Raw genomic sequence first — 22519 nt, 5'->3', positions numbered from 1 at the left:
AAGCTGGTATTTCTATTTCTGTCACCCGATGGTAATAACAATACCTCCAAAATCCAAACAGGGGTCCCTCGGACCCAACGTGATCTGAAGCAGAGAAGTTTCCCCCAGAGCACAGAGTTAGGGCATCCTAACTTATTCCAGGGCATCCTCGCGGCTCTTCAGAAAGACTCCGGGAAAATTAGCCGAGACGCAATCTCTCACAGCCAGAAGGAAAGGACTCTGGGATTAAGAGAAGCAGATCCATCCGTTGTGAGATTTGCGTGTCTGGGGCATACTCTGAAAAGAAATGAGGCAGATGAGACTCACGGACTCAGAGACGGAAACACAGGGGAGAGCACTCCACGGGAGTCCTCTCGGGGTGGAACTGTGGGTGACGAATCTGAAGGAGTTTTCCTACCTTGACGTACGAGGATCAGGAAACAGACGGGAACAAACCTTTTAACAAAATAATAGCATTGAAAACTACGATAAAATTGTCTTTAGCTGTAATTTCTTTAGGACCCTTAGGTTTGAGGAACCAGATTCAGTGCTTCCCATTTATTATCTCATTTAATGTTAATCACGCCAAAGGGCTCTATTTTCAGATCCGAGGGGTCCCCTAATCAGCTCGTTGTAGCACGAGGGCACAGAGCCAAACATTTCCACTCCAAAATCCAAGACAGGCTCTTCACCCTAAACCCAAGCCTTCCCCTTGTCCACAGCCCAGAAAACTCCACGTGAAACCCATTATCTCAGTGTGGCTGTGAGGCTGTCTCTGAAAAGGAGGAAAACCAGATTCCTTCCTGTGTGATACTGATAGCTAAAGGATAGGAAGAAGTGATGAACATTCTCGAACATTCCGAGCGCCCTTGGATACGGAATGCTTGCGGCCATATATCCGTTCGGCTGTGTTCTTCACTCACAGTCAAGCTTTTGTCATTGTGATGTCAGTCTTGGGACTGACATGTGGACCAGATCAAAGTACAGACAGCTGGAGGTGGAAACAAAAGGAAATACAAAGCCAAAAGAAGGCACCTATTTCTTACTGCAGTATTTAACCAAAACGAGCCCCCAAAGACTCTCTTTTTTAAAAAAGCTTCTTGGATCTTGCGAGAAATCTTCATGAATTCCTCTCTGCCTGTAGGAAGAAGGCACATCATTAGAAAGGTAATTTGCCCTTCAATTGTAATAAAGTCTTAAATTTTACCTGTGCCTTTCCAGATATGACCTCTGACCTCGGGTTGTCAAGCTGACTGCTCCCAGCTTCCTTCAAGTTGATGGTCATGCCGTGTGCTTCCGCATTCAGAAAATCAAGCCTTGGGTCAAATTCCATACCTCTGTGCAAATGTATAGAAAATTACCTTTCTAAATAACCAGGGATTAATGTTTTAACTCTTAAATAGCTGATACTTCCTATCAGATGTGGAACAGAAATGAGTGCTTTCAATTATTGCCTGCATCTTCTATAGTTAGGTGTAATCTTTCTTACTATATTGTGTTATTAAAATAGATTATGTAATGTGTAATCTGCAATATGTTAAAGCATAGAAGTTATAATATGATGTTTTATTAAAATTATGTTATAAACCGATTTTTAAAAGGTTGCTACGGTTTAGGAAAGGGATCGGTAAACTATGTTCTCCAGGCCAAAGCCAGCCCACCGCTTGTTTTTATAAATAAAGTTTTATTGGGACACAGCCACACTCATTATATATTGGCAATGCCCGCTTTTGCAGTACAACGGAGCTAAGCAGTTGCAACAGAGACAATATGGTCCACAGAGCCTGAAATATTTATGATCTAGCTTTTTTAGAAAAGTTTGCCACCGATTGCCTTAAAATAACACAGGAGAGGGGTGCCTGGGTGGCTCAGTCACTTGAGCATCTGACTTTGGCTCGGGTCACGATCTCGTGGTTCGTGAGTTTGAGCCCCACGTCTGGCTCTGGGCTGACAGCTCAGAGCCCGGAGCCTGCTTCAGATTCTGTGTCTCCCTCTCTCTCTCTGCCCCTTCTCCACTCACGCTCTGTCTCTCTCTGTGTCTCTCTCTCTTTCACAAATAAATAAACATTAAAAAAAATTAAATAACACAGGAGCTCTAATATTGAAACTGTTTCCTCCTCATTAAATGAGTAGCTTTGGCGGGGTGATAGCTGAAATTAAGATCACTTCTGGCATTCGGGTTGTTTGATCAAGTACAAATTTAGAATCAATCTTGCATCTGTAGTCCAGAAAAACGTTCGGGCTGTGTCCTCAAATAACTTAATATCTCTAGTGATGCTTTATGGATCCTTTGTAGACGGAACTATACCTTTTGGGTTATGATTGTTCTGTGCTGCTTGGCGTATACATCCCTTACACCACTGAACTCCAGGCGTCACACCTTTATCCCCCTCCAAATGCCCTCACCCATCTCGGGCCTACCTCTCCTCACCCCTTGTGGCACCAGAGCCAGAAATCCTAACACCCTGAGATGGATCAGATGTTTCTTGGGTCACCTGGGTGGCTCAGTCAGTTTGGGCTCAGGTCTAATCTCATGATTCATAGGATCAAGCCCTCCGTTGGGCTCCAGGGAGCCCTGCCAGTGAGAAGCATGCTAGGAATCCTCCTTCTCTCCCTCCCTCTGTCCCTCCCCGGCTCCTGCGCTCTGTCTCTCTCTCCCTCAAAATAAACTTTAAAAAGTATGTTTCTATCGGCCAACACGTTAGTATCATCACCAATCCAGGCTTGGTGTGATGTTGCACAGGATAGGAACAAACCCAGTGTGCGCGGCATGAACGGGTGGGTCCACTCCGTGCCTCCACCTGCCCCTTCCAAGGGTCCAGGGCCCCTTCCCCCTAAGGGCCAAGCTGCCAGCTTTTCCTCTCTTCTCTGTCTGGATGGCCTGTGCCTCTGGTCTTTCCTAGCCCTTACTCCAACGTGCAGCTGTATCCTTCCCATTTGGTATTTGGACTGACCCCATGCCCTCTGGTTTGACCTTGATGATCTTACCTCTGGGATTGCCCCTTTGGAAGACCTCCAGCGTGGCTTCATCTGTCTCCATCATGGGTTCTGGCTCCAGCGGGCATAAGGTGAGCCGTGCAGAGCCACTGAGAGGCCAAAGGGAGATGAGGGCAGCTCAGCAAGGCAGGGCTCCACGTGGATTGGGAAGTAGCTGTTCCATCAGGACAGGGACTCGACTGGGAAATATGGAGCTTGCAACTGTCGGGTGAATGAAGCATAATCTGTTGAACTAACGGCCTCAAATGCCAGACCAAAGCATTCCCGCAATTTCTGGCTGGCTTACATGATATTTATTTCATCTTTACACTTACAGGTAAGAAGGAAAAGAAAAGAAAGGAAAAAAGCCCACCCCTTATTTTTAATACTTGAATGCAGAGCCTGGCGGTTACGAAGATAAACTTTGAGCCAGACTGCCTGGTTCCAAGTCCAGGCTTCACCTCACATCATGTATAACCTTGGACGGGCTGGCTTGACTTCCTTGCCTCAGTTTTCTCTTTTGTAAAGCAGAGATAATTCAAGTTCCCCATCAGATGATCGTGCAGAGCGCTGTTATCTGGTCTTGTCCGTATGCTAGACATTGAGCTGGGCAGCCCTCCTCGCCCACTTTTCACAAACAGAAGGAACAACATAGGCGCCATGAGCACCCCGGGTTTTGCAGATGTGGAAACTGAGGCTCAGAAAGTTTGAGTCACTCGTCAAGGATAAGAGGGAGGGCATGGCAGGATCTAAAAGATAACTCCAGTCTACCCAATTCCCCAGTCAAGTTTTAAATCAATTGAAATGGGTACATTCTGCCACACCACTCTTTACATCCTGTGGAGCCTTGTTCCCGGCAATCGCCATCCCCGGCCTGAGGTATAAAAGCAGGTAGAGTCAAGGCCGAGGCTGGTTTGTATTTAGTTTACATCCTCCTCTTGAAAGAAGTCAACCGCCGGCAGCAGACAAACCAATCTGGGACACTGCGTAGATTTACTTCTGATTTTTAGATTTTTAATGGGGTACTTGTCATTGTGCGTATTTTGCTAATCTGGAAGATTTACCCTGTTCATTTGCTGCATCTCCTCTCTTCTCTTCTCACTCCTTCCCCTTAGCAATTTCTGGCCATGCCCCTTTGCAGAATACCAGCTATTGTTTGATGGGTGTTTCATAGAGAAGAAAATGTATGCAATTCTTGTTAACAGAATCTCTAACAGAAAACCGAAAGAAACGCACACGAGATAATATATGTAATATATGATATGTCACATATCACATACACACACACACACACACATACACACACACAGGAGGAATCTCGTGGTTTGGTTCAGTCCACAAGTTGGTATAGAAATGTACAATTCTCTTCTTGTTATTTACAATGGGCCCCTTTCACAAAGATTTTGCTACTAGATGATATTGAGGGGGAACAACGGGGTTGTTAATTCACACATACATAAATCTCATTTTGATTCTGACAGAGGAGAATAAAAGCATGAGTTATGACCTCTAGGGATTCATTTGAACCAATTCAAAGGGCTGAGGCAGGAGGCAAAATGAGAACACTGCTGCCTGAGTTTCCCCGGAAGAGCATCGTTTATTGAGTGCTTATGCTGTGTATTCTGTGTAAATTCTTTCTATAAATTAACATGGCACATCAACTCTTTGAGCGAGGGGTTGTTATCCCCATTTTCCGGATGAGAAAACTGAGGCTAGGAAAGGCTCCATCAGTTGCCCAAAGCCATGCTGCTCACCTTCGGTGGGGCTGAAACGATGACTCTCAGCTGACCTGAGGAACCTGGAAGGTGGTCTGAGGGTCTTAAGCTTCTAGAACAGAGATTCTCGGAGGTGTGAATGCACACGAAGTGCAGTCTCAGCCTAGCCAGGATTAGTGTCTGTGTGCGTGTGCGTGTGCGTGTGTCTGTTTATCTCCTACAAAGACCGTGTAGGAGCGTGTGCTCTTCAGGGAGTGAGCAACGGCAATGGTATAAATGTAGTGCTACGTCACATCTGGATCCAAACGGGAAAGAAGGAAGGAAGGAGGGAAGGAAGGAAGGAAGGAAGGAAGGAAGGAAGGAAGGAAGGACTGGAGGGCGGAGGCCAAATGGTATCCAATGTCAGTAACCGATGTGGTGAGTTTTAAGGACACTTTCAGTTGCGAGAGAAGACCTCGTGGGACGAATAAATAAGCCAGAGGTAGACCTACCCTACATTTGGTAGACTCAAAGGTTGAATCGCTTCACCGAAGACTCAAGTGCTTTCCATTTTTCTGCTATCCCATCTTCACCGTATGGACTCTGCCCTCAAGATGGCCTCTCAAGGGCAGGCAGTTCGAGAATATACATCTACACATGAAACCATTCAGAGGATAAGGAAGACCCTCTACTCCGATGCATTCTTCCTAAGGGCTAGGAAGTCCTTCTAGAATCTCGCATCAGTTCTCTCTTTGTGTTGGCAAAAACCCATCACAGACCTACTTGGACATCAGTCCCTGTGAAGAGGAAGGGACCTCTATGGTTTAAACAGACTCTAGGAGATAGAATCCATCCCGGAGAGTAAACCACATGACCACGCTGCAACCATGGACACATTTGTGTCCCATTGTAACACATCTGTGTCCTTGTGTCCCACTGTAGCACATCTGTGTCCTTATATCCCACTGTAACACATCTGTGTCCCATGCCAGAGAAGGCACTTCTGCTAAGTACATGAGCCCACAAGACCACACTGGATGTTGAGAACAGGGACCCAGTATCCAACCACCTAAAAGCAAGGGCCCCCTGGGAAAGGACGTAGGGCTTGGGAGAGCCCTGCTTTGTGCGCTGTGGGCCGTGTTCCCTCAATACCCAGGCCCTCTGCACATTTATTCATACACTGGCGTCAGAGAGATGGTCAACATGGGCAAAGTCCCTCCCTTCAAGGACTTTACATTCTTGTGGAGGTGGGCCAAGAAAGACAAAAAAGTAGCGAACAGACACAAAATGTATAAGGCGGCAAACAGTGCCATAAAGAAAAAAGGAAGGAGATAAGGAGATAGACTATAACAAAGGATGTGCATCCCTCCTTCTATCTGGAAAGACCTCTTCCTCCCTCCCCCACACTGTTGCCCCGCTAAGTTAACTCCTGTTCTTCTTTCCAGTCTTAGCTTATGTAGCTAAGACACTCCTTTAGCGTCTCCCTAGCTTCTGAATCTCTCCCTTCTCTTATACAAACTTCTTCTCATGCGAGTTGCAATTTCATTTTTACTTCTACGATTGCTTAGTAGTCCTTCTCTAGATCATAAGAACCATAGGAATAGATAATGTGCCTATTTGCTCAGGATTCCATGTGCAACACTGAGCACACTGCTTAGCATACAGCAGGCACTCAATAAATTCTTTTTTGAGTGATGGAATGAGAAACTGAAATTATGGTGTTGGCCTTTGGTGGGGCCACGGAAAAGAAACCATTTTCCTGGGGACCACCTGCCACTACCTAGAATAGCACATCAAACCCCAGACTATCTCCGGCCCAGTTTGCCTGCTCTGAACCAGTTTTCCTAGGTTTATATGCTTTCCCTGACAATAAGTGTTTGAAAAATATGCAGACTAGATACTATTCTAATATCCTGTTCATTGCTGCGTATCAGAAGTATTTTTTTTCCGTGCAGATTGTACCCCATTGGGAAGGCACAGGGAGCAAAAGCCATCTCTTTCCCTGGGGAATGTGCTTAAAAGAGGCTTTAGAGGGCCACCTGGGTGGCTTAGTCAGTCAAGCATCTGACTCTGGATTTTGGCACAGGTCACGGTCTCACGGCTCACGAGTTCGAGCCCCACGTTGGGCTCTGTGCTGAAAGCAGAGAGCCTGCCTGGGGATTCTCTCTCTCCCTCTCTTTCTGCCCCTCCCCCACTCACTCTCTCTCTCTCAAAATAAGTAAATAACTTAAAAATTTTCCAAAAGGCTTTAGAAAAGAGAATTGATGGCCAAGACTTGGAAACATCCCTGATGACGAAATCTGTATCTGCGTATTGCTTCTTTGTACATAGCAGGCCAGCAAAATAGAGTATGGCATACAGGAAAGAAAACCATATTGATGATATTTATTGCTCCCACATCTATTTTTTTCCTCAAGCATAAAAGGCAGAAGAGAAGCTGTTTGCCACCTCATTCTAGACATTTTCAATAAAAATAAGGATGATAGAAAATAAAATTATGTAAGTGCGTGCCTTATTAGATCTCCCTTAGTATTTATAATGCTTTGAGGCAGAGCTATTATCATACCCATTTTACAGATGAGAAAACAGAGGCTCAGGGATGGGAAGGCATTTGCGTGAGATCAGCTGAGGGGTTGGTAATAGGAAGAGAATTTACGCCAAGTGGGTCTTTCTCCAAAGCCTTAGTTAAGTCTTTAAACTTACTGCCTTAGATTGGGGACCTTGTGAGTTAGGTGTTACGTTTTCTACTCTCCAGTGAGGAAAGACTGAGGCCATGAATTGTCAATGACTTGCCAAAGGGCACAAAAGTGGACAATGCCCTTCGGACCACCATTGATAGGCAGATCTTTATATCTGAACTTCTTTCCACTATATCACACTCAGTTCAACTAAGGTTGAACAAGGCTTCATGCTCACGGATGCAAGAAAACAGATCCGAGAAAGCCCAGCCTTCTCCATCAGGACAACAGAGAAGGGCATAAGACAGGGACATCGTGAGTCTACCATAAGACAGCGCTCATTTAGGGAAGAAAGTGCCAGCTAGGCTTCCTCTGAGCTATATCAGGGTAAGCAGGAAGATATCATTATCGTTAGAAAAGGCAGGCTCACCGTCTTATGGATGCTTTATCTTTACAATATAAATATCCATGCTACATCAGTCCTCAAAGATTCGCTGTGAGTATTGAAGAAGACACTAGTTTTATCACTTGCTTTTTAATCACTGAATGGCTCCAAAATTATATTTATATATAGAGACAACAAGAGTCTTTGGGTGGGAGGCATCCTATGCACGATGTTTTTGTGTCTTCGTCAATTTCTCCCCAGCAAATGTGCAGAAAGGAGTGAGCATGACCCCATAGGTTTCCGGGTTTTGTCTTCACTCTCTAAACAAGAAAGAAAGAACAAAACAAAACAAAACAAAACAAGACTTGAGGCAACTCCCCATATTTCAATCATCCAGGAAGTGATTCTGGGTGATAATAAGAGAGGATAGCAAAGATGGGGGACGGGGGGGAAATTACTGGCTTGGTCAAAGCTTGCAAAACGACACCAGTGATTAAAACATCTTATGCTGTCCTCGGGCTGCAGAAGCTATCACTGACAAAAGATCTCATACACACACACACAAAAGGAAAGAAATTAGCCATTAAGAAATATTTCAGCATAATGCAATTATTACAGCTGTATAATTGAATGGGGAAACCATTGATCTGTAGTAGAAAGGAAATTGCTCTTCTCATTGTGTTCCTATGAATATGTGAACATTAATCTCCATCTATAATCAACGTTCATTTCAAATCTGATTGCGTGCTACTAAACACCCGTAGCTATGCTAACATTATGTTAATATGGTTCAACATCATAGCTCCCAGCTTCACAGCACAAATATTTTTCTTTGGCAATCAATAGTAATTTCAGCTGAGTGGATGGAAGTCACGTTTTAATGGTAATCTTTCCTCCAAGCCTCCAAGTGCAAACTCAGTTGGTGTGTTAACATGGCTGCAGTGTGTTGCATATAATCAGATAAATTAACCTGAAAAGAAACGGAGAGAGGGGAAGCAAGGGAGGGAATGGAGGGAATAAGAAGCGAGCTGGGCAAGACTCTACATCTACCTAATAATGAAAACGCTCGTTGGGGAGGAAAAAGCGAGGACAGATGGGTGGATGGGACTGGACGGACATGTGTGGGCTGGGGGAGAGGTGTGCGGGAAGGGGGCCGGGATCGTTAAGAAATGAACTATTCCTTCTGGCTGTGAACCAGTGGGACGGGAAGCCACGGATTGCTTTGGAGCTCTCTGGACCCTCCCTGCTCCCCTGGTTATTATGATTCTCTTCTTCCTTGAGGAAGAAAGAGAGAGAGGCAGAGAGACAGAGGGAGGGAGGAAGTTTGGACAGAGAGAGAGAACGAGAGAAGAGATTTGGTTATATTCGCTTGGCAAACATTATTTTCAGCCCCCAAAGACCTACCTGATAAAACTCTTAGGTGATCTCACTTGCTCTGCCCCTACATCCTGTTCCCCAACACCCCCCCCCACCCCGCTCCTCTTTATGCTTGCACCTCATTCTCCCACAGCTGCTTAAATCACAGGCTTCTTCTCTAAGAAGGATCAAGGTTACGACCTCCAAGGATGTGTGTCATTAGGACAATGCAAAGGAAAATGAAAATAATACGAGACAGGACCCAGCCTCTTCCCTTGCCCTGCTCCAAGGGAGAATTCTCACGCTGTCTTCTCTCTTCACTGCTCCCCAACCCCCTGCCCTATGCTTCCTGGGTCCTTCTTTGAAGATCAGAGGACAAGAACATTCTCTGAAGGACGGCAGGGTATATACACTGAAGCGACAAGGGAGATCCAGGGAAGAGATGACAGGTAGACCAAGGAAAAAGGATCAGGAGGACGCTTGTGGGTAAAGGGCCATCGACATTACAAGTTTGCTTTTTTGAGGAGTTCAGAAAGAAAAGTGCCGTGGATGCAGGAACCACTGAAAAGGTTAGATAAAGGCGAACAGAGTTTTAAAACCTTTCCCAGGATGTTTTGCTCCTTGCCCCACTCGGTCAGTGCTCTGCAGTGACCTCATTACGAAATTAATATCTTTTGCCTCTTTGTTTTCTTCTTCATAATCCTCGAGCGAGTGAAGATTTGAATTCCGTTTACCTGTCTCTTATAATCTAAGAATGCCTTTTTCCGGATGATAGAAATTATTATTGTAATCACATATATTCTACATAAAAATATCTAGAACTGTCAGAGATTTTATCCTGGAAACTCTCACTCAATTTTAATTTTATCAGCTCTGCTTAGATTATCGTAATTGCACCCCCTCCCCCACCCCGGCCTCCGTAACCCTTGGGTTCTTTCCCTTTTAATCTGTCACCTACAAGATAGCCAATAAAGCTGGCACCATTAGGCACAATTTTCAAGGCATTTGGAAACTAAGCATCCAGAACACGGAAACAAGACCATATATTCTCAGCCATGTTTAAAATCATTCAACACCCAAAGAAGTACTTGACAAAATTTCACTAAACTTCTTGTGAAATGTTTAGAAGCCTATTTTGAGTTTTACTGCTTATTAGCAAAGCCCCCACCTCCCAAAAAGGCATTGGGGAAAATATCCCATCTTCCCCCAACACAAGAAAAACAGCTGAAATAATATGCAGAAAACAATATGGCGACAAATAAAAATGTATTCCTTTGTCAGCAGATTCTGCTAGAAGATACAGAGAAAACCTCGCTGAAGATTTGAAAAGTCAAGTGCTAAAAGAAATTTCTTGGTGTGTGAGGTTTGCTATCCAGTTGGGTAAAAGTACAGATGCTTCTAACATTTTTTCCTTATGGAATTTGCCACATGAAACACAGAATGAACTTTTTAGAAAAACACTCAAGAATACATGTAATGGAGAAAAAATATTTCAGCAATAGATGACTTCGCCGTGAAACCAATGTTTTCTGGAATAACTATAAGTTACTAGTAGAGTGACTGATTGATTGGAATTTATTTTTTAAAAATCCCAAGTAAACTTACAGAGATAGGTACAGACATGAAATTCATAGAGTGGATTGTTATGACACTAGGGAAGCCAATAGACAAAACTTGAAGTCACGGGTGCGCAAAACTGTTTATAGTTTGTCATCGGCACGCCTAATTTAAAAGATCTTTAGTTTTTTTAATGTTGTTATTCATTTTTGAGAAAGACAGAGAGGGAGAGGGGGAAGGGCAGAGGGGGGTGGGGCGGGACAGAGGATATGAAGCAGGCTCTGACAGCAGAAAACCTATCATGAACTCACAAACTGTGAGATTATAACCTGAGCTGAAGTCAGACGCTTAACCTGCTGAGCTACCCAGGTGCCTCTAAAAAGATCTTTAAAATGCAAAATAACACTTACCTTTGTAATGAGAGAGAGCGTGCCAATTAAAAGTGATTTTTAGAATATAGCAAAGGATTTACAGGAGCTGCTAGATTCAAGGTTATTATTTATCTTTCTTAAATGACAGGTGCTCCAAGTTTACCAAACTTTTTTTTTCCCCCCTACCAGGGGCAAAACCTCTCAGTGTAAGTTCACCTACCAGATTATTAAATAATAATAACAACCATGCTCACAGTACTGATACTTATAATCTCTCACTTCAAGGTTAAGGCTATGTTTTTTAAATGGGGGACAAAGTGTCCGTTAGGTGAATGGAAGAGACTAGGAGGAGACTGTTTTGAAAACGGACGTTTGAAAGCATCTCCTTCGGCAGAAGATTTAGTGGCTAAAATAATACAAATGCATGAATTATAAGAACTCTCACAGCTACAGCCTCTGACATACATAACAGATATTTAACCTGTATGTAATTTTTCTAAACAAAATTCTTCTGTAGTGGAATTTGAAATTGTTTGCATTGACATACGGGAACAACACGTTCGATTATTTTGTAAAGCTACTAGTTGGCATTAGGGGAGACAGATACTCTGTAGTTTGGATCAAAACCTGCTGCGTAGTGGATGAATGAACTGAGATTGAAACACTGAGCAGGAGGATAGGAAAGGGGAGCCCTGGAGTGGCCTTCTTTTCATGCCGATCTATGCTTCCTTTCTGATGATCTGTAACAAACCACCCCTGAACTTCATTATTATATGCCCGGGTCTGGCCTTTAAACTTTGTTACCATGTTGTTGCTATCTGGCACGTCCTGGCCTGAACTTTGTTGTTACCTTGCACGGTTTGGTGTTTGAACTCAGCTGAGCAGTTCTTACCTAGGAATGCTGGAGCAGGTGCCATCAAAGGCGGCTGGGGCTGGAGAGATGCGAACGCTTTTCTGTTCGAATGTGTGATTCTCGGTCTGGGACCAGTGGGGCGGCTGAGCGGAGGGGGGACTGGTCAAGAATCCCTCTCTCTCCACAGCCTCCCCTACATGACTAGTTTGGCTTCCCTACAGCATGGGGGCCCAGAATACTTGGGAATACGTCTCGTGTGACGGCTGGCTTCCCCCGGCGTGAGCGTTCCGAAGGACCCATGAGTGGAAGCTCTAAGGTTTCTCATGACACGGTCACTGAGTCCAGGAAATTGCTTCCACTGCATTCTATTGGTCACAAAGGTCGCTAGGGCCACTCTAGCCAGATACAAGAGAGTGAGAAACAGACTCAACCTCTCCATGCAAGGAACCTTGCAAGTGGGGAGAGAAGGACCTTCTGTACCAATTAACTGACCCAAGGCACCTGGCGACACCTGTACTAATGCTAGCCTATCAGTCAGTGCTCAAATAATGTAAAGACCATGCAAATGCTTCTCTTTTTTTAGCGAAATAAATTGTTTCTCAGCTTTCATCTGACAGTTCTGCATCTTTAAATGCACACTGTTCATCATTCTGTCTTCAGAATTTTCTTTTTTCTTTCTGGGAATTTTATGTCTTTTTTCTTTTTTTAATATTTATTTATTTTTGAGAGAGAGAGAAAGAAAGAGCACACACACACACACATATGAGAGAGAGAGAGAGAAGAGAGTTGGGGGGAGGGGCAGAGAGAGGGAGAGAGAGAATCCCAAGCCGGCTCCACGCTGTCAGCACAGAGCCCGACGCAGGGCTCAAACTCATGAACCGTGAGATCATGACCTGAGGCAAGATCGAGAGTCGGACGCTTACCCGACTGAGCCACCCAGTGACCCCTATGTATATATTTTTTCTAATCACAGTATAGTTGACGTACGAGGCAAGAATATACAAAGGTCAAAACACTGTCTCTTCAATAAATGGTGCTGGGGAAACTGGACAGCCCCACCAAGCACTTCTTAAAGCTCGAGCACAGTCTCCGATTATGATGAATGAGTCCTTCTATTTTCTTTAACACACATGGCCTGACAAAGGCATTTTTTTTTTCTGTTTGGGGATTATAATACTAACAGCTAATGTTTATGGAACATTTCTGATATGCTGAGCTTTTTTTCACAAGTGATCTAATTTGACCCTCTCCACAAACCTCCTCGGTAGGTACTCTGTGTATTTGGATTCCTCCCAGATAGGAATAAAGCTGAGAGAACGTTGTGACTTACCCTGGGTGACACAGGATGTACGTAGCAAATGCATGGGAGCAATCCAATCTAGCTGACGGCAGTAACTACGCTCCTAACTGCCATGTAGTTGGAAAATCTGTAAAGATAAACATGTGAAATTACATTTTATTGTACATTGTATACATTGGCTTCATTCTAGCTTATTAAAATAGATCACAAAAAATTATGGATGTCTTTTCTATGGAATACTATGGAACTATCATAAAAAATGACGTAAGTGCTTATGTGTGTTTTTGAAAGCCAAGTTATAGGAATAGAGAGAGAGACATTATATATATAGTATATATACTATATATAAAATATTATACACACACATGCACGCACGCACAGGTTCACACACATAGAAGGAGAGAGAGCATTTCCACAAAAAAAGATACATTAGAAAACTTTACATGTAGGGGCGCCTGGGTGGCTGTCGGTTAAGCATCCGGCTTCGGCTCAGGTCATGATCCCATGGTCTGTGGGTTTGAGCCCCGCGGCGTCGGGCTCTGTGCTGACAGCTCAGAGCCTGGAGCCTGTTTTGGATTCTGTGTCTCCCTCTTTCTCTGCTCTTCCCCCTCTCATGCTCTCTCTCTCTCTCTCTCTCTCTGTCTCTCAAAAATAAATAAACATTAAAAAAAATTAAAAGAAAAAAAGAAACCTTTACATGTGGTTCATACTGGGAAATGGGAACTGGATTTCTTTGAAAAGAAAAAAGAGAGAAGAAAAGATGCTTTCTCCTTTCCTTACTTTATTATTTATTGTCACAGCATGTGCTTCTGCAGCCCCGCCCATACCCCTGAGCCCATCCCTTGTTCCCTGAGCTCTGTCGACAGTTCCCATACATGTGAGTATGGCGTCCGACTGAAACCCCCCTCCCCCCCGCCCCACCTCTGCCATGTCCATCCCTCTGTCCTCTCTCTCTCTCTCTCTCTCTCCCAGGATCATTGTCGTGCTGCTGGCTTGGGGCAGGTCAGAAGAACCCGGAGCCAACTTCAGCCAAGGAGGGGCCGCAGTTATGGAAGAATCTTCTGACCTCCCTGAGGCCTTTGCAGTGTCTCGGGGGGGGGGCCCGTGGGACTGTGACCCAGTTGCCCACAGCAGTGCCCTCCCCCCTTCACGACTCTTTGCCGGTGCCCCACCCCTCCCCCCCAGCTCCCTGTCTCACTTCCCACTTCCCCCCTGTGCTGCCCCGGATAACCTCCCAAATAAACCGCCTGGGTCTGAATCCCTGTCTCAGATCTCCTTTGGGGAGAACCCAAATGACGGCAAATATTTTTGATGCTGTTTTTTTTTTTTTTTTGAAAGGGAGAGAGTGAATGGGATAGGGGCAGAGAGAGAGAGAGAGAGAGAGAGAATCCCAAGCAGGCTCAACGCTGTCAGCGCAGAGCCTGACACGAGGCTCGAACTCACGAACCCGGACATCATGACCTGAGCCCAAGTCAAGAGCCAGACGCTTAACTGACTGAGCCACCCAGGCGCCCCAGGACAAATACTATTTATATTTGTGCTTGGTGCTCACGTAACTTTCACTTAAGAAAAGAAGAACCCCTGGGGCGCCTGGGTGGCTTGGTCTGTTGGGCGTCCGACTTCGGCTCAGGTCATGATCTCACAGTCCCTGAGTTCGAGGCCCGCGTCGGGCTCTGTGCTGACAGCTCAGAGCCTGGAGCCTGTTTCAGATTCTGTGTCTCCCTCTCTCTCTGCCCCTCCCCTGTTCATGCTCTGTCTCTCTCTGTCTCAAAAATAAATAAACGTTAAAAAAAATTTTAACAAAAAAAAAGAAGAACCCCGCTACGTTCAAGTTAATCAAGCCATGGAAGAGTACGTTATTTTCAGGCACCAGGACGGGGGCATTATCCCTAATGCACACACTGGGCCTGCGTGAAGGAGGCTCTGAGCCGTCCCGCGGCTTCTCCCAATGGACACAGACGTCTTCTGAGGGCCACGGTTGAGTCTAAGGAAAGCCGGGCTGGGCGGGGGCCTCCAGCAAGGCCTGGGGCAGAACGCCGTCTTGCCAAAGTGTGACGTGACTTGCTTCTCTGGTCCCCGTGCCCACCCCCTCTCGCATCCGTCGTTGATTGCACCCCTCTGTGAGCTCCGCACCATGCCCTTTGCCGAAGGAGGCGCGCGTCCCCCAGCCCGTGGCCCCGGGATTCATTGTCTGCCTCCGACACAGCGCCCCGGGCCCCGGCCCTGGGGAGCTGAACAAAGTCGTCTCAAGATGACAAGCCATTTCAGCCCGATCAGGGGTTACGGCCCCTACTTTTTAACATGCTGCTTTTATTTGCAGGCTATGAAGTGTAATAGTTCACCATTTTGGTTTAAGTATCACCATAAAAGTCAGTGAGATGGAACAGGCAATAACTGCTTCTTTTACATAGTGTGGCTGAGGCCGGGAGCTTACGTCTTCATTAACCCGCAGAAACGGCTCGGAAATAAACAGCCGGGGCGGGCACTCCTTGGTGCCAGGGATCAACCAGAACCAGGCTGCGGCGTCCCCAAGTGCCTCTGACCCCAAGTGCCTCCCTCTGTCCCTTCCTGGCACTGATGCTGAGCAAGTTGGGAAAACAGGAAGGAAGGGAGAGGATGAACTTCTTAAGGGTGATTCTCAGCGTGTGGTGAACACACACGGCTTTGGGATGGAATGTGGAAATCTCCCCGTGGAGTAGAGGTGTTTGCCCAACACGATATGTCAGATCACCGTCCTCCGGGCATCGAGTCCTCTGCCCTGGAATAGCAGATGAGCCTTTCCACTCAAAAAAAACAAAAAAACAAAAAAACAAAAAAACAAAAAACAAGGCATTTTTTTATGGAAAAAGTAAGCTTTCACATCTTCCATCCAGAATCTGTCCCAGAAGTATAAAACTGGTAGGCAGACGCTATGGTCCAAATGTTTGCGTCTCCCCCGAATTCATGTGTCAAAATCCTAACGTCCGAGCAGAGTGTATTAGCAGAGCGTATCAGGCGCCTTTTGGGAGGCGCTTAGGACCTGAGGGTGGATCCCTTAGGAAGGGGATCAGCGTCCTGATGGAAGATCCCGCAGAGCTCCCCGACCCCTTCCCCTGGGTGAGGACCCATCGAGAAGTCTGCAACCCCGAGGGGGTCTCACCAGGACCCAACCAGCCCGTCACCCTGATCTCTGACCGGCGGCCCCCAGAGCTGTGGGAAATCTGCGTGTCATTATACCAAGACCAGTCACCCTATTTGCAGTCTTACCCAACATATTTAGTTTTCTTCAAATGAAGAGATCCATCCTTTTATAAAAAGAGACCATTCACCTCATGGGAGAGATCGTGACCAGACCGTGGCAGGTCCTCAGTACGTGTAAATATCTTTTTTCTCTCCTTTTTCCTTCCCTTTCCTCTTCCTTCCTTCCTTCTTTCCTTCATCCCTTCCTTCCTTCTTCCTTCCCTTTCCTTCCTTCTTCTTTTCTTTCTCTTTCTTTCTTTTCTTTCTTTTCTCTTTCCTTCTTTCCCTTTCTTTCCCTTTCTCTTTCTTATCTTTCTTTCTCTTTCTTTTCTTTCTTTCTCTTTCTTTCTTTTCTCTCTTTCTTTCTTTTTCTTTCTTTCTCTGTCTTTTCTTTCTTTCTTTCTTTTTCTTTCTTTCTCTGTCTTTCTTTTCTTTCTTTCTTTTCTCTCTTTCTTTCTTTCTCTCTTCTTTCTTTCTTTTTCTTCCTTTCCTTTCTTTCTTTCTTTCTTTCTTGCTTTCTTCTCTTGCTTTTTCTTTCTTTCTCTTTCTTTTCTTTCTTTCTTTCTTTTCTTTCTTTCTTTTCTCTCTCTTTCTCTTTCTTTTTCTTTCTTTCTCTCCTTTCTTTCTCTTTCTTTCTTTCTTTCTTTCTTTCTTTCTTTCTCTTTTTCTGAAATCATTCCTCAAGGCCTGAATCTCCAGATCCAATGGACCCAAGCCATGTAGCAAAACATTAACAACCTTCTCGTTTCCTTATTCTCACATCTGTGCCAGACAGTACTGGTCTATCTCTTTACGTCTGCCAAATAGCAATGATGGACCTGTTAGATTTTCCCTGAGAGATCGAACCTTTTACCCTCTCTGCCTTGCTTTCTTAGAAGGCCTGTGCTCTTGTGATGTCTTTCCCATTATCCTTCTGTATCTCAGAAAGCTGAAGTCACAGGAGTGTGGTTATGTCTTATCGACCGTGCGTTGTTTAGGCCAGAGAAGCTTCTCTTCTGCCCTTTGTGAAGTCTGCCCTTTGGAGGAACGCCTGCTTTGCATAGCGGCCTTCAAGTTGTTGAACGTGCCCCCTTCTGGTCCATAGTTACCATTCGTCTGTCTCATTTGTACATCACGAAACAGTGGGATAAGGAGGAGTATCTTTCACCAGTTCCAGAGTTTGAGCCAAGAGATAATGGAGAAATCTCTGGTCTAAAAGTCTGTGGCTACGAGAAGACCATTTCTTCATAGTCCAACAATGCAACAGAACACTACAGAAGAATCTGTCTTTGGACGCCCCAGGAATAATGCACGTTCCTTCACCCGTAAGGAAAAACATGGCAGCCAGAATGGGTCAAGTCCAATCTCCCATATCACTAATTGCAAAACTAGACTTAGTTTATCGGTGAAGGCAGCGTCTTCTCCATAACCCCAAACCTGTGTTCGATAAGGGTGTAACTTAAATTTGCCCGACAGAAGCCCGCTGGCCACCTGCAGTTAGGGAAGAGAGGTAGGATGGTGCCCTCTATCACCCACACATGGAGAATTCAGAACCTTAGCCTGTCTGGGGTAACTCAACATTCACACCAGAACCGAAGATTCTGCTGCATGAAGGTGCACCCAACATCCCGGGCTTCTGCAGCCATCACTCACACACTAAGGGTCCCATCCCTCTGTGGCTCCCTCCACGTCTCTAAACGACAGGGTGAAAATTGCAAGCAGGCCCAGACCCTGCACTTGCCACAAAAGCTGACCTTATCATTCGTTCCGCAGGATTTACTTCTTTTTAAGTTTATTTATTTGCTTTTGAGAGAAAGAGAGAGCAAGCAGGGGACGGGCAAAGAGAGAGGGGGAGAGAGAATCCCAAGCAGGCTCCGCCCTGTCCGTGTACCTGACGTGGGGCTCGGACTCACAAACCGTGAGATCGATCGTGACTGAAACCAAAACCAAGAGTCGGACGCTTAACCAGCTAAGCCACCTAGGCGTCCCGGCCAGGATGTGTTTCGGATCAACTCTCCTCTAGGTATTTGCTCCCTTCGAATTCATCTCCCTCCAACGTTTCAGCCGTGAGTTTGCATTTTCTCCTAATTTTGCCTTTACCCTGTTCAAGTTCGCCCATTATTGTCTCCGGTATACCCTTGACTCGACCCCCACAGTTGCTTTGAGTATTCCCTTTAGTTCTGGTGCTTCCTTCAGGCATAGGCCAGTGCCCCCCTGGGCTTCCTCTGTGTGCGGGGACCAGGGAGCTGCTTCATTGCCCACCATCTACACACACGTCCAAGGATGCTGCTGCAATATTATTCTCACTGCCACCTTTTTGTCGAGAATAACATTTCTAACAAATTAATAGCAGATTCTCTCCAGGAAAAATTATGGAGCTCTCATCAACGAACCATGTCATCGTCCTTTTGCCCAAAAGGTTTGTCTTTGCGGGTAATTCCATAACTAACGATTTTCCCTTGTGCTTGAGAAAACTTGACTTTCCCATCCTTGATTTCTTCCTCTGGAACAGTCAGACGTGCACGGGGCCTCGGATGTGCAGCATTAGGTTGGTGTGTTTTCCCACAGGATTAAGGATTCAACTTGCCACTATCCATCCCGAGATGACTCACACGGGCTGGTTTGTGTCCCTTTCGCGTAAGACGTCCCACAGCACGTTGGAGTCCTCCGAGATGTGAGTAAGATTTAGCTTTATTCTCAACCCTTCTACATCACACAGCAACAAAGGCCTCCTTGAACCGGTGGCTTCATGCCTGCGAACCATTGCCTCGGGCCTCAGACAACAAAACAGAACAGTGTTAAGACCAACAGGGCAGAGGGGTGCCTGGGTGGCTCCGTCGGGGAAGCGTCCGACTTCGGCTCAGGTCATGATCTCACGGTTCGTGGGTTCAAGCCCCATGTCTGTGCTGACAGCTCAGAGCCTGGAGCCTGCCTTGGATTCTATGCCTCGCTCTCTCTCTGCCCCTCCCCCACTGTTCTCTCTCTCTCTCTCTCTCTCTCTCTCTCTCAAAAATAAATAAACATTAAAACAAAACAAAAAGACCAACAGGGTAGAGGAAAGGGCAGTGGGTGTCCAGAACCTGAAGCAGCCACCCCAGTCTTCCCCAGGTAAGCTTTTGGGAACTCCCCAGGGAGATGAGTTTAGTTCCTGGGACCCAGGTGTCCCCCTACAGTCCTCTCTAATGGGCCCCCATCCTCTTCAGTGTCTTCTCTGTGCGGACACCCTGCCTCGTCCCTGATGTGTTTCCATCTGTATCCGTCGATCTGCCTGTTTCCTAAATTATTTACCTGTGTGCTCCTCCAGATGCTTGGGATGGCTGGAAGTCTGAACTCTGATTTACAGAGGGGGTATTATTTAATTCAACATGATTTAAAGTGTCACACAATCTGTCTATATTTGGGAATATCTACTCTCCCGGCATCACACAGAACCAGCCTAAGGCCTTATGTTTCCTGTTTAACTTAACAACCTGCACACATGTCTCTTCTACGTATTATCAATGTGTCCTTAGTAGACTTGCAAATTCGTGAAACCATCCCAGTCTGATCTGAATAAGCAAAACCCTGCCGGCTGTGCTCGGGGAGGACCCCGAGCTAGTAGGACTCCTACTAGCCCAGCGGGGTATCTGCTATGGCTTTTGAGGAATGCCCGTCCTTAACTGTTGTATTTCACATGCATTTAAGGATCGTGGTCTCATAAGGGACCTTCTCACTTTGCTTGTATTTTTATTTTGACACAGGATGGGGTAAGGAGTGTGATTTATTGAGATAATTCAGTGAAATATCATAACGATAGTGCATTTTCTGTTTGGGGGCTACGTCCTATTATTCGCCACTCTCTGTCAGTAAACTATTGGCTACAAAAATTTTGACAACCCGCCTTGAAGACTTCCAGCAAGGACACAGATGTCTCGATCCACATTAGCTGTGGAAAGAATAACTGTTTTCAGAGAAGGCATTTTCCGGGGGTCCTGGGTGGCTCAGTCAGTTAGAGGTCTGACTCTTCATTTTCGCTCAGGTCATGTTCTCATGGTCGTGAGATTGAGCCTCAGATTGGGCTCTGTGCTAGGCAAGGAGCCTGCTTTAGATTGTCTCTCTCCCTGTCCCTCTGCCCATCCCCTGTTCATTCTCTCTCTCTCTCAATAATAATAATAATAAATTTGAAAAGAAAGAAACAATAAAGAAAGTCCAGTTAGAGGCGGTAGCAGAACCACTCTTTCAGGGTGAAAGTGGTAAACTGAGTCCCATCGGGACAGCCTTGGTAAGCCCTTTAAACTAGAGATGCAGACACCCATCTGTATTATATCTGCCAAGGGGATGGGGTAGCAAGGAGGATTGTGAATAGAGCTTAGGAAAAAACGGAACAAAAAAGGAACACGGTCAGAATTGTCCCCCAGACTCGATGGAATTACTCCTTAAGATCACCTAGCCCCCAAGTTCACTGAACAACTTTTTGTTGCCTGACTCCACTTTCAGTGAATGCCAACACCAGGAAAGACCTAGAGGAAGAGACTCTTGGTAATAAACGGAAATTGTCTGTTCACCTGGAAGGTAGAGATGACTGTGTAAACTGAGTCAATGCTATCTGGTTTATACATCTATGGTTTATGAGTTTGACTACTGTGAGTTGATCCCAAGAGTTTGATCATCGGGAAAACAACAACCAGTCAAATCATATTTCAGGACACACAAAGTTGGGGGGGGTGCTGTCGCTTCTTTACCCTAACCCATTGGACTCCCTCTGTGAGGGAATTTGAATCTGGAACCATGCACAAAAAGTTATAAATCACTGTTACTGAGTATTTCCAGAAGCACTTTTTTGAGACTTTCCCTGAGTGCCTGCTGCTGAGATTCCTCAAGCTCTCCTGCTTTCTACCCTTCTCAGAGCCTCGCAGTTCAGCTATTTCTTTACCTCTCTGAACTATCCACTCCACACTTCAAAAAAAAAAAAATGTATTTTCTTCCATTAGCCTGATGTGGATTCTATTTCTTGCGACCTCGGGACCATAAGTCATCGCGGAGCCATGAGGCCTTTTCCGTTCGCGTACAAATCGAGGTGCACGGAAGCCGCAATTTCTTTAACTGGATCTCAGGACCCAAGGGCAGGATAATTAACCTTTTATTAGGGAAGCTGTGAACCCTGCCTCCTCCTCCCCGGGCAGAGACAAACAGCTCTCCACCCGGGCCTGACTGAGCGATGCGACTGTGCGACCCCACGTGCGCTCACACAGGAAGAAGCTGCTGGAACTTGCCCAGGAGGCCCTGGCCGGCACCAAGTGCTACAGGGCCCGGGAGGAGGGCGCCTGCCTCACCCTGGGCGGTCGGGTGGAAAGAAGCTGTGTCTGCCGCCCGGTTCTGGCAGCAAAAAGGCAGCACCAGCACCAGAGAAGGTTTGGACTCCAGACCCCCCAAAACCAGGAAATTCCACGCTGGAGCTAAAATTGTAGCTGGCCTCCCTGGTCGCGCTCCCAGCTCACACGCTCGGCAGGCTCAGCCCAGCATACATCACACACCGTGTTACCCACGGGGGTTGAGGCACAGAGCTGCCCTGATGCTCCCACTCTCCGAACCTGAGGGCAAGGGGGATCCTTCACCCGCCGGGTACTTGAATGCTGGGACCAGGCTGGCTGTTCATTTGAACCGTGGCGTCAGAAACAGAAAGCTGATGTTAGTTACCGCGGGCCAGGAGCCAGACTAGAGACTGAACAAAAATTACCTATCTACTCTTTGCAACATTTCGGGTGAGGTAGCGTCCTCCCCATTTTGCGGAGGTTTCCCCGTCGATGCCTTTGTGACGGGTTTGGGATCTGATCCCAGGTCTCTTCGTGTCTGAAGCTTAGGTAACTATTTGACATGTTCTCTCTGATGGGCCTGATGAGTTTAAAATGGCACCATGCTCAAGGGCCTTCTTAAAATAATAAAACCAGACCCCACCACTAGACATTTCTATCGGAAGAGCCAGGAAATGGTATCCTCTAAGCCGGGAGATTTTCCTCCTCCTGTCCCAGCCAGGTCGCTGTCGTTAGGAGCAATGATCAGTTCACAGAGGATAGGGCTGGGAATGGAGAGCCCTGGGTTAAGAATTGGGAAAGCCAACCCCAAGCTCTGCCTTCACGGCCTGGGTTCCAACGCTTGCCTTCTTCGTGTCTTCAACCCACTGAGGTGTAAGACA

General features: G+C 46.0%; 1 long non-coding RNA gene across 2 annotated transcripts; it reads right to left on the bottom strand.

Annotated features, from left to right (window-relative positions):
• Positions 1–522: 522 nt before the first annotated feature.
• Positions 523–12179, bottom strand: LOC122236971. Of its 2 annotated transcripts, none has more exons than XR_006215159.1 (4): positions 11889–12179; positions 2968–3177; positions 1187–1316; positions 523–1117 (listed from the first exon to the last, which is right to left on the bottom strand). It is a non-coding gene; the product is annotated as an uncharacterized LOC122236971 (long non-coding RNA). The 2 variants fall into 2 exon arrangements; XR_006215158.1 differs by having other exon boundaries at positions 1215–1316; positions 11889–12178.
• Between the last annotated feature and the right edge of the window lie 10340 nt (positions 12180–22519).

This window comes from Panthera tigris, chromosome A3 (assembly GCF_018350195.1).
Source record: "Panthera tigris isolate Pti1 chromosome A3, P.tigris_Pti1_mat1.1, whole genome shotgun sequence".
NCBI lineage: Eukaryota > Metazoa > Chordata > Mammalia > Carnivora > Felidae > Panthera > Panthera tigris.
Note: the sequence above shows the minus strand (reverse complement) of the source record. Positions and strands in the feature narration are given on the sequence as shown.